Below are 8,611 nucleotides of genomic sequence, written 5' to 3' on the forward strand. Positions count from 1 at the left end.
GGGAATACAGTCAGTGGTATTGTAGTGCAAGGCGTGGTGAGGGTAGCTACATGTGTGCTGAGTGTAACATGATGTGTCAAGTTGTCCAATCCAAGGTAATACTGTGTCAACTATACTCAAATAAAAAAAATGGTTTTGAAATGAAAAAAAATAAAGTGATTTTTAAATGGAAAAATTATTATTATTTTTATAGATATTATTTGTTCATTTGAGAAAGACAGAGACAGAGCACAAGCAGGGGGAGAGGCAGAGAGAGACAAAGAATCAGGCACCCAGCTGAGCAGGGAGCCCAATGCGGGGCTCCATCCCAGGACCCTGGGATCATGACCCGAGCTGAAGGCAGACGCTTAACCATCTGAGCCCCCCAGGTGCCCCTAAATGGAAAAATTACAAAATACACAACAGCTTTCAAAAAAAAAAAACAAACCCCAAAACAAAAACAGAAACAAAAACAAAACAACTCCATGCAGAAGCCCTCAGTAGAATCCAGAATACAGTGAAGTCTACATGACAAAGAACTCCATTTTTTTCAGCAAGTAAGTGACAAGGGAAAACAAAAAGAGGAAGGAGACGTATTGACTATACATAATGCTGGACTTGGTTTGAATCCAGATTTAAATAAACCACTTGTAAAGAGACATTTAAGAGGTGATTAGGGAAATTTGGACACTGTGTATTTGAATGGCGTTAAGGAATTATTGGTTTTTGTGTGTGTGTGCTAGTGGTAGTTATTAAATTAAAAAGGGAGAGATCTTATCTCTTGGAGACAGCTCTTAGAGATACCAATGAGCCATGTTTGCCGATGAGCTGCTAGGACATCTTGGATTTGCTTTAAACACTTTGGATTTGCCTTAAAATAGCGTTGCTGTGGGGGGTGGGTGATGTGTGGGTGCTGGAGGGTGTGGGGAGGATGAGGTGAACCGAGACTGGCCCAGGGCTGAGAAGTGTTGGAGCTGGGTGAAGGGCGCAGGGAGGATTCCTGCCATTCTCTCCGCTTTGTGTACGTGTGTGCATTTCCATAATAAAACGTGTCTTCAAAAGCCAAAGGCAGGATTGATTAATAACCTCATCATTCATTTCTTTTTCATTACTCTTCATTAACCAGCCAAACTGACTATAAATTAGGTTCTTTTGGGAGCTACACCTTTTCTTTCAGTAATTGTTAGCAATGATCAATTTGACTATGGGACAGCCTCGGAGGATGTGGGGTACCTGGATGCGGGGGACCTGCCGACTTGTTCAGCTGGCCTTCAGAGCTGAGGACAGATTCAGAGACAGGGGTGAGGAAGGGAGCAGCCAGGCGGGCACTGCAGGCAAGCTGGAAGGGGGACAGAGCCCTGGGTGTGGGACAGCAGAGCCGTGGGCCCTGCGCAGTCTGTTCCCTGCCTCAGGGTTCTCAAACTCCAAACTCCATTCTCTTTTCTTTCTCCTTCCTCCCTTCCTCCCTTCCTCCCTTCCTTCCTTCCTTCCTTCCTTCCTTCCTCCTTTCCTTCCTTCCTTCCTAATTCTTTCTTTCTTTCGATTTTATTTATTTATTTGACAGAGAGAGAGAGAGAGAGAACACAAAAAGGGGGAGTAGCAGAGGGAGCGGGAGAAGCAGTCTCCCCACTGATCAGGGAGCCTGCCGTGGGGCTCGATCCCAGTACCCTGAGCTGAAGGCAGACGCTTAACCAACTGAGCCACCCAGGTGCCCCCAGACTCCATTTCTAAAAATGTGCCAGTCCAGAGAAAGGGGTGCACATCTGGCAGGTCTGAGAGCTCAGGGAAGTCCCGGAAGTGTGGTGAGAATCAGCTCGAGGCCAAGGTAGCAGGGCCAACGGTGCAGACAAATGGGGGGGACGCTGGCCATCCTCTACGGTGAGCGAGAGCTGGACTGCCAGACACCAGGAAGGCCAGGGCCCTGGGCTGCAGGATCTGTAGGGGACTCCCTCCCAGCCCCCGGTTCCTCTTCCATCAGGTGTTTGACAGGCTTGGCTTGAAACAGGCATCCTGATTCAAGGTCACCACTGGAAAAGTCTCCAGTTACCCTTAGCCATCATAACCCTCCCATTTAATAATGAAGATATCCAGTGTTCTATAAATAAAACCTCCCGGAGCCTCCCTCCCAGACAAGCCCCTCAGTCCCCTCAGCTCTGGGCAGTTCAGGGAAGCCCATGGAGGGAGGGACAGGTTGGTGTCTCTTTTCTGCCCTCCCCCGCCCTCCCTGGGTTTGGAGCTGGCAAAGGAAGAGGACGTGGCAGGAAGGGGAAGGGTGGCTCCTGATGGCCGCAGATCTGGCTTCAGGCTCTGGCCAGAGCAGACATGCAAAGCTGACTCTCCCTCCTTTGGAGTTTTTCTAAATGAGAAACCTCCAGCTGTACCTCCAAGAAACAGGCAGTGCCTTTCCTCCAAGTGGCTTCTTATGACTCTCCCCCAGCCATGGGGCATCCAGGGTCCACTTCTGTCTGGGTCCCATGGCCCATCCAAGTTCTCCCCTTGGGCAGACTCTAAACCCCTGCCCGACTACGTTGTCCCCACTCTTAGTGATTCTAGTTGCCTCCCTGTGGGCCCAGGCTTGTGCGGGGCCTTTCAGGTGTGAGCTGGGCACCAGTGCCTATGCCCCACAGCCTGCAGGCAAAGAGGGTTCAGGCTCCCTCTGAGTGGCTCACTCAACCTGGGCTGAGGAAGTAACCCCAGGCTGGGTTGCTTGAGTGTGAATGAGGGGTACGCACCACATGCTGCCCCAGCTGGGAGAGACAGAGTCCCGTTGCCCTGGCCATGGCTGCTGTGCGGGGGACACTTTGGGAGGCTCCTCCTTCTGGCCTCCAGGAAGCCAGAGGCCTGGTCCCAGGGACAGGACAGGTCCACACTGGACAAAGTGTAGGCATGGAAGTCCGTGCTAGGGCTTTCTTACTTTTTTGGGCAAGGGTCAGAGCTGTTGCCTGGAATGGGCCATATGATTCTGCTCAGGGTGGAAAGGGGGCCATTAGAGCCCCACCTGTTGTCGTGTCTGCTAATTCTACAACCTTCTTTTTCTTCTTAAAGATTTTGTTTTTAAGTCATCTCTACATCCAACATGGGGCTTGAACTCATAACCCCGAGATCTAGAGTCACATGCTCCCCTGACTGAGCCAGCCTGCTGCCCCTCTATGACGTTCCTTTGATTTAAATTGCTAATTCGATTGTATTGTGATCTGCATGACTTTGTTGAGACTTGCTTTGTGGTCTCACACAGGGTTAATTTTTTAAAAATGTTGCATGTGTGCTGTTGAGTGCAGGGCTCAACATATGTCTCATTAGGCCAGGCTTGGTGTTGTGTTGTTGGGAACATCTGTCTGCTTACTAATGTTTGCCTGCCAGTTATTGAAATTGCCGTGTTAAAAATTCCCCCTGTAATTGTGGATTTATCAGTTTTTGCTTAATATATTCTTAGTTTGTGTTATTAGGTGCATCCAAGTAAAGTGTTGCTTTATTGTCCTGGGGAGCTATCCCATTTGTCATTACCATTGTCATTATCATTGATCCCCTGCAGGTGCTTATGCCTCAAAGTCCGTTTTCATCTGCCATTTCTTTAGCTCCTGCAGCTTTATTTTATTTGCCTGGCATTTCTATTCGCATTTTATCCCCCCCGCCCCAGTTCTTTATTTTCAATCTTGCTGTGTTCTTATGTCCCAGATGTATCTCTTGTAAACAGAACATAGCTGGCTTGAAAAAAAATCTCATCTGGTGATCTCTGTCATTTACCTCTTAATATTTATTGCGACCGCTGATACATTTGAATTTGTCTTACATTTAATTACGTATTTTCTTTTTAACCTCTCTCCCTCTGTCTTCTTCGATTCTCCTTTCCTGACTTCTTTCTGATTCAATTGAGTTTCCCCTTCCCCAACCCACTGGCTTGGCAATGATGCATTCTTTTCCTACTCTGTCATTTTTTTTTTTTAAGATTTTATTTATTTATTTGACAGACAGAGATCACAAGTAGGCAGAGAGGGAGACAGAGAAAGAGAGGGAAGCAGGCTCCCTGCTGAGCAGAGAGCCTGATATGGGGCTCGATCCCAGAACCCTGGGATCATGACCCGAGCTGAAGGCAGAGGCTTTAACCCACTGAGCCACCCAGGAGCCCCCTACGCTGTCATTTTTTAAAATTTAATTTAATTTTTTAAAGATTTTATTTATTTATTTGTTTCTTTATTTATAGAATGTGTGCACAAGCAGGGGGAGTGGCAGGCAGAGGGAAAGGGAGAAGCAGGCTCCCCACTGAGCAGGGAACCCAACTGGGGCTAGATCTCAGGACCCTGGGATCACAATCTGAGCCAAAGGCAGAGGCTTAACGGACTAAGCCATCCAGAAGCCCCTGCCCCCCTGCTCTGTCTTACGTATCTCTCCTGCCCTGTCTTTGAGGTTCACCTTTTCTACCCTCCATATTACTACTATTGTAACTATAGTTTTATAGCATAAACAATCATTTAGATTTACCCACATATTTAACTGTCTCTCTGCCATCTATTTATTTCTTGCATCTCAGATCTTCCTCTGGTTTTAATTCCTTTCTTCCTGAAGTACGTCATTTAGAAGTTGTAGCCAGAAAAATCCCTTAGTGATAACGTAGGGATGTCAGTGTCAGTCAGGATGATGACTGCTGTTAACACTGCCATCTGGTATATTCAAAAATTGTTAGAGAGTAGATCCTAAGAGTCCTCATCACGAGGAGAAAACATCTTTTTTTTTTTCCTTTTTCTTTTTTTTTTGTATGTATAAAAGATAAGGATGTTAAGTTAACTTATTGTGGAAATCATTTCACTATATATGTAAGTCAAATTGTTATTTTGTACATCTAAACTCATACAATGTTGTCTTTCAATTATATCTCAATAAAAACTGGAAAAAAATCCAAGAAAACCCCACATAAAACAAAACAAAACAAATCTATTGGTAGTAAACTCAGTTTTGTCTGGAGAGGTCTTTGTTTCATGCTCACTTGTTTTATGTTTTCAAATTTTATATAAATAGTGTCATACTCCACAGTCTATTTTATTCTTTCAACATTATGTTATGTACTCATCTTGTTACATGTCTCTGTTTCTTTAATTAAATTAAATTAATTAATTAATTTATTTTTAAAGATTTATTTATTTATTTATTTGTCAGAGAGAGAGAGAGAGAGCATGTGAGCACAGGCAGACAGAGTGGCAGGCAGAGGCAGAGGGAGAAGCAGGCTCCCTGCCGAGCAAGGACCCCGATGTGGAACTCGATCCCAGGATACTGGGATCATGACCTGAGCCAAAGGCAGCCACTTAACCAACTGAGCCACCCAGGAGTCCCTGTTTCTTTAATTTTAACTCTCCATAATATTTCATTATATTAATATAGTGTAAGGTGTTTATCCATATACTTGAAAGATGCTTTTTCAATTAATGATTTATTTTGTCACCACTATTACTATTATACTTTTATTATGAAAAATTTCAAGCAGCCACACATATAGAGTAATGAGTCCCCTTGTATCAGCCTCAACAATCACCAACTCACAGCCAGTCTGGTTTTATGTGTATCCCCACTTACTAGGTTATTTTGGAGCAAACACTACATTTCATATCATTACATGTGTTAATAGTTCAATGTACATCTCTCAAACATAATGATTATTTAAAACAGATAGCCATAATACCATAATAACACCTAAAATGTTCACAATGATTTGTTATTATCATGACATATCCACTTGGTGTTCAGGCTTCCAATTGTCTCATGAATATAATGTTTAACATTATTGATGATGATGTTGAATCAATTCGAATAAGATCCATTCATTGAGATTGGGTGATTTGTCTCTTCCGTCTTTTTTAGGGTTCTCTTCTTCCTCTTTTTCTTTCTTCCTTAAATTTCCTTATGATTTGTGTGTTGAAGTAACCAAGTCTTTTGTCCTGTGAAATTCGCTCCCCCCCGACCCCGATGTGACTGTGGCTGATCTCATCCTTTTGGTATCATTTAGCATGTTCTTCCGTCCTCTCCTACTCCTATGTATTTGTGGTTAGATCTAGAGCCACCCTCCCCCTTGGAGAACTCAGCTGCGTATGAAACTCTGCACTGGGGATTATTCTCTCTTGACACTGTGGAGACATTATCGTGGTGTCATCAGGCTTTGGTTATTGCTGTTGAGGAGTCTGCGGTCAGTCTCTTCCTACTTTGTAGGCAGTTTATCTCTTCTGTCCAGCTGGCCTTGGCCTTGGCCTTTGAGTCCTCCAATTTCATTATTTTTATTGATCTTACAGCTCATTACAGTCCCTGAACTAGAAGGTTTGTGTCCCTCATCAAATCTGGAAAATTCTCAGTGATTTTTTTTTAGAAAATTTTCTTTTTTCCCATTCTCTCTGTACTCTCCTTCAGGAGTTTCTATGAAATGTAAGTTGGCTTTTCTCATGCTGCCTCCCACATCTCTTATCTTTTCTTTCAGGATTTATGCCTCTGTCTCTCCTGAGTGGCATTCTTGGGGATCACTTCAGACTTATTTTTTCAGCTTACCATTGTTCCCTCAGCTGTTCTACCTGCTACTGAGCACACCCATGGAGTATTCCAGTTCTGTAACCATTCTGTAAACACTGTTTAGTTCATTTTCTTGCATGCCTGGTAACATTATTTTTTAAGATTTTATTGATTTATTTGCACGAGAGAGAGAGAGAGAGAGAGAGAGAGCGAGCACACAAACAGGAGGAGGGGGCAGCAGGAAAGGAAGAAGCAGACTCCCTGCTGAGCAGGGAGCCTGAGGGCTTGATCCCAGGGCCCTGAGATCTTGACCTGAGCTGAAGGCAGATGTACTGACCAAGCCACCCAGGTGCCCCCTCATAACATATTTTAATAATATGTTGCTCGTTGTCATGCTTTGATTCCTTCTGTAATTCTTAAATAAATGCCAAGATAATTATTTTATAATCAGATCAGCTTGTCCTATTATCCGGAGTCCTTAGGAGTCCAGTTCAGTGGCTCCATGTTTCCTTTGACTCTTGCTCACCATGGCTAGTTTTCTCACTTGCTTCTTGGCTTTGGATCATGCTTTCCCGTCGATTGTGTCTCATCTGTAGAGCACATGCGGCCCAGATGAGGGTGTGTTCCTCCAAAGGAGCTTTACATTTGCGTTCACCAGACGCATCCAGGATATTAACAGCTTGGCACAGCTATTATTTCTCAGCCGTGGGGTTCCTGAACAATGCATGAGGGCAGCCCCATGGCTGTGTTATTCTCATGGGAACATTATGAGACAGTCTGGACAATCTTCTGTGTCATTTTGCCACTGGGAGGATTTTTATTTATCTCTGAAAGCATAGCCCTTCAGGGCCCCTGGCTTTGGGGGTGGAGGGCTCAGTTCTAACTCTGTGCTCAGGACATAGTTCTGCCTTCACAGCAGGAGGACTCCCTTCCTTGTACTCCTCCTTCTCAATCCGGTGTGTCTTGTTTAGGCTCCTGGACCATAAGAGCAAGAAGGATGGCTCCATTCTCCATACAGGGCACATTTTGGAAAAAACGCCAAATGTAGGAAGTGAGGCCTTGAATAAGAACGGTCTTGGGTTCCTTTGTGCGCATCTCTCAGGGTGACCTATAGCAGAGGCAGATTTTAGCCACTGACAAATGCTTTGTTTTCTCTAAAGGTTCAAATTTAGCTTTTGGATAATAAAAAACCTTCTCTAGAACTTTGTTGGCTTGTTTCATCCTTTGGCTGTTTGCCGAGGAGCTGGTCCTGTTTTGGCCGTTGGATGGGCTGGGCAGCAGGAGTGGAAGGCCCCCCCAGAGAGCGAGCCTGTTGTTGTGAGTGAATGCTGGCTGCCACCATAGGTCTGCATTTGTGGGCGTGGTAAAACCATGAGTGCTCCCTGGGTGCCCAGCGTGGGCTTTTAAATGTCAGACATGTGGTAGGTGGTTGTGTTAATATTACCACCCATATGGGTTTTAAATTACAGTCTCAGTGAAAACAGGATTACTGCATTCTTTGCAGAGGCCCTCCTGGATCCCACAGAGCCTGAGTGGGATCAGAGGGGCCAGAGCAAGTGGGCTGCTCCTGGAAGAGGATGTTTTTTTTTTTTTTTTTTAAAGATTTTATTTATTTATTTCTCAGAGAGAGAGAGAGAGAGAGAGAGAGTGAGCACAGGCAGAGTGGCAGAGGAAGAAGCAGGCTCCCTGCGGAGCAAGGAGCCCGATGTGGGACTCGATCCCAGGACACTGGGATCATGACCTGAGCTGAAGGCAGCCGCTTAACCAACTGAGCCACTCAGGCGTCCCTGGAAGAGGATGTTAAGACAGCTCTCAGGGACCCCCAGGAATGTGTGAAAGTGCCTTCTGTATGACAGAAAATAGGGCCAGAACATATTTCTCTTAAAACTAAGTTTTTAAAATGAAAACAAACAAAGCATTTTGGCTTTTGGTAGAGACAGAAAGAGATAAGTAACACCCTCCTCCAGGGTGTGGAAACAGTTTCCATAAATAGATTCTTCCGGAAAAGCAGCATGGGGCTCCCTGAACAAATGACTTTTGGTGAGCCCTGCTTCAGGGGACAGAGTGCCATGAATGTGATCCATCTTGGCAGGTAGACCTCTGCTCGGTCCCAGAGTTCTGTCTCCTTGCTCTTGTCGTGAACACC

Source organism: Martes martes (assembly GCF_963455335.1).
Source record: "Martes martes genome assembly, chromosome: 3".
Lineage (NCBI taxonomy): Eukaryota > Metazoa > Chordata > Mammalia > Carnivora > Mustelidae > Martes > Martes martes.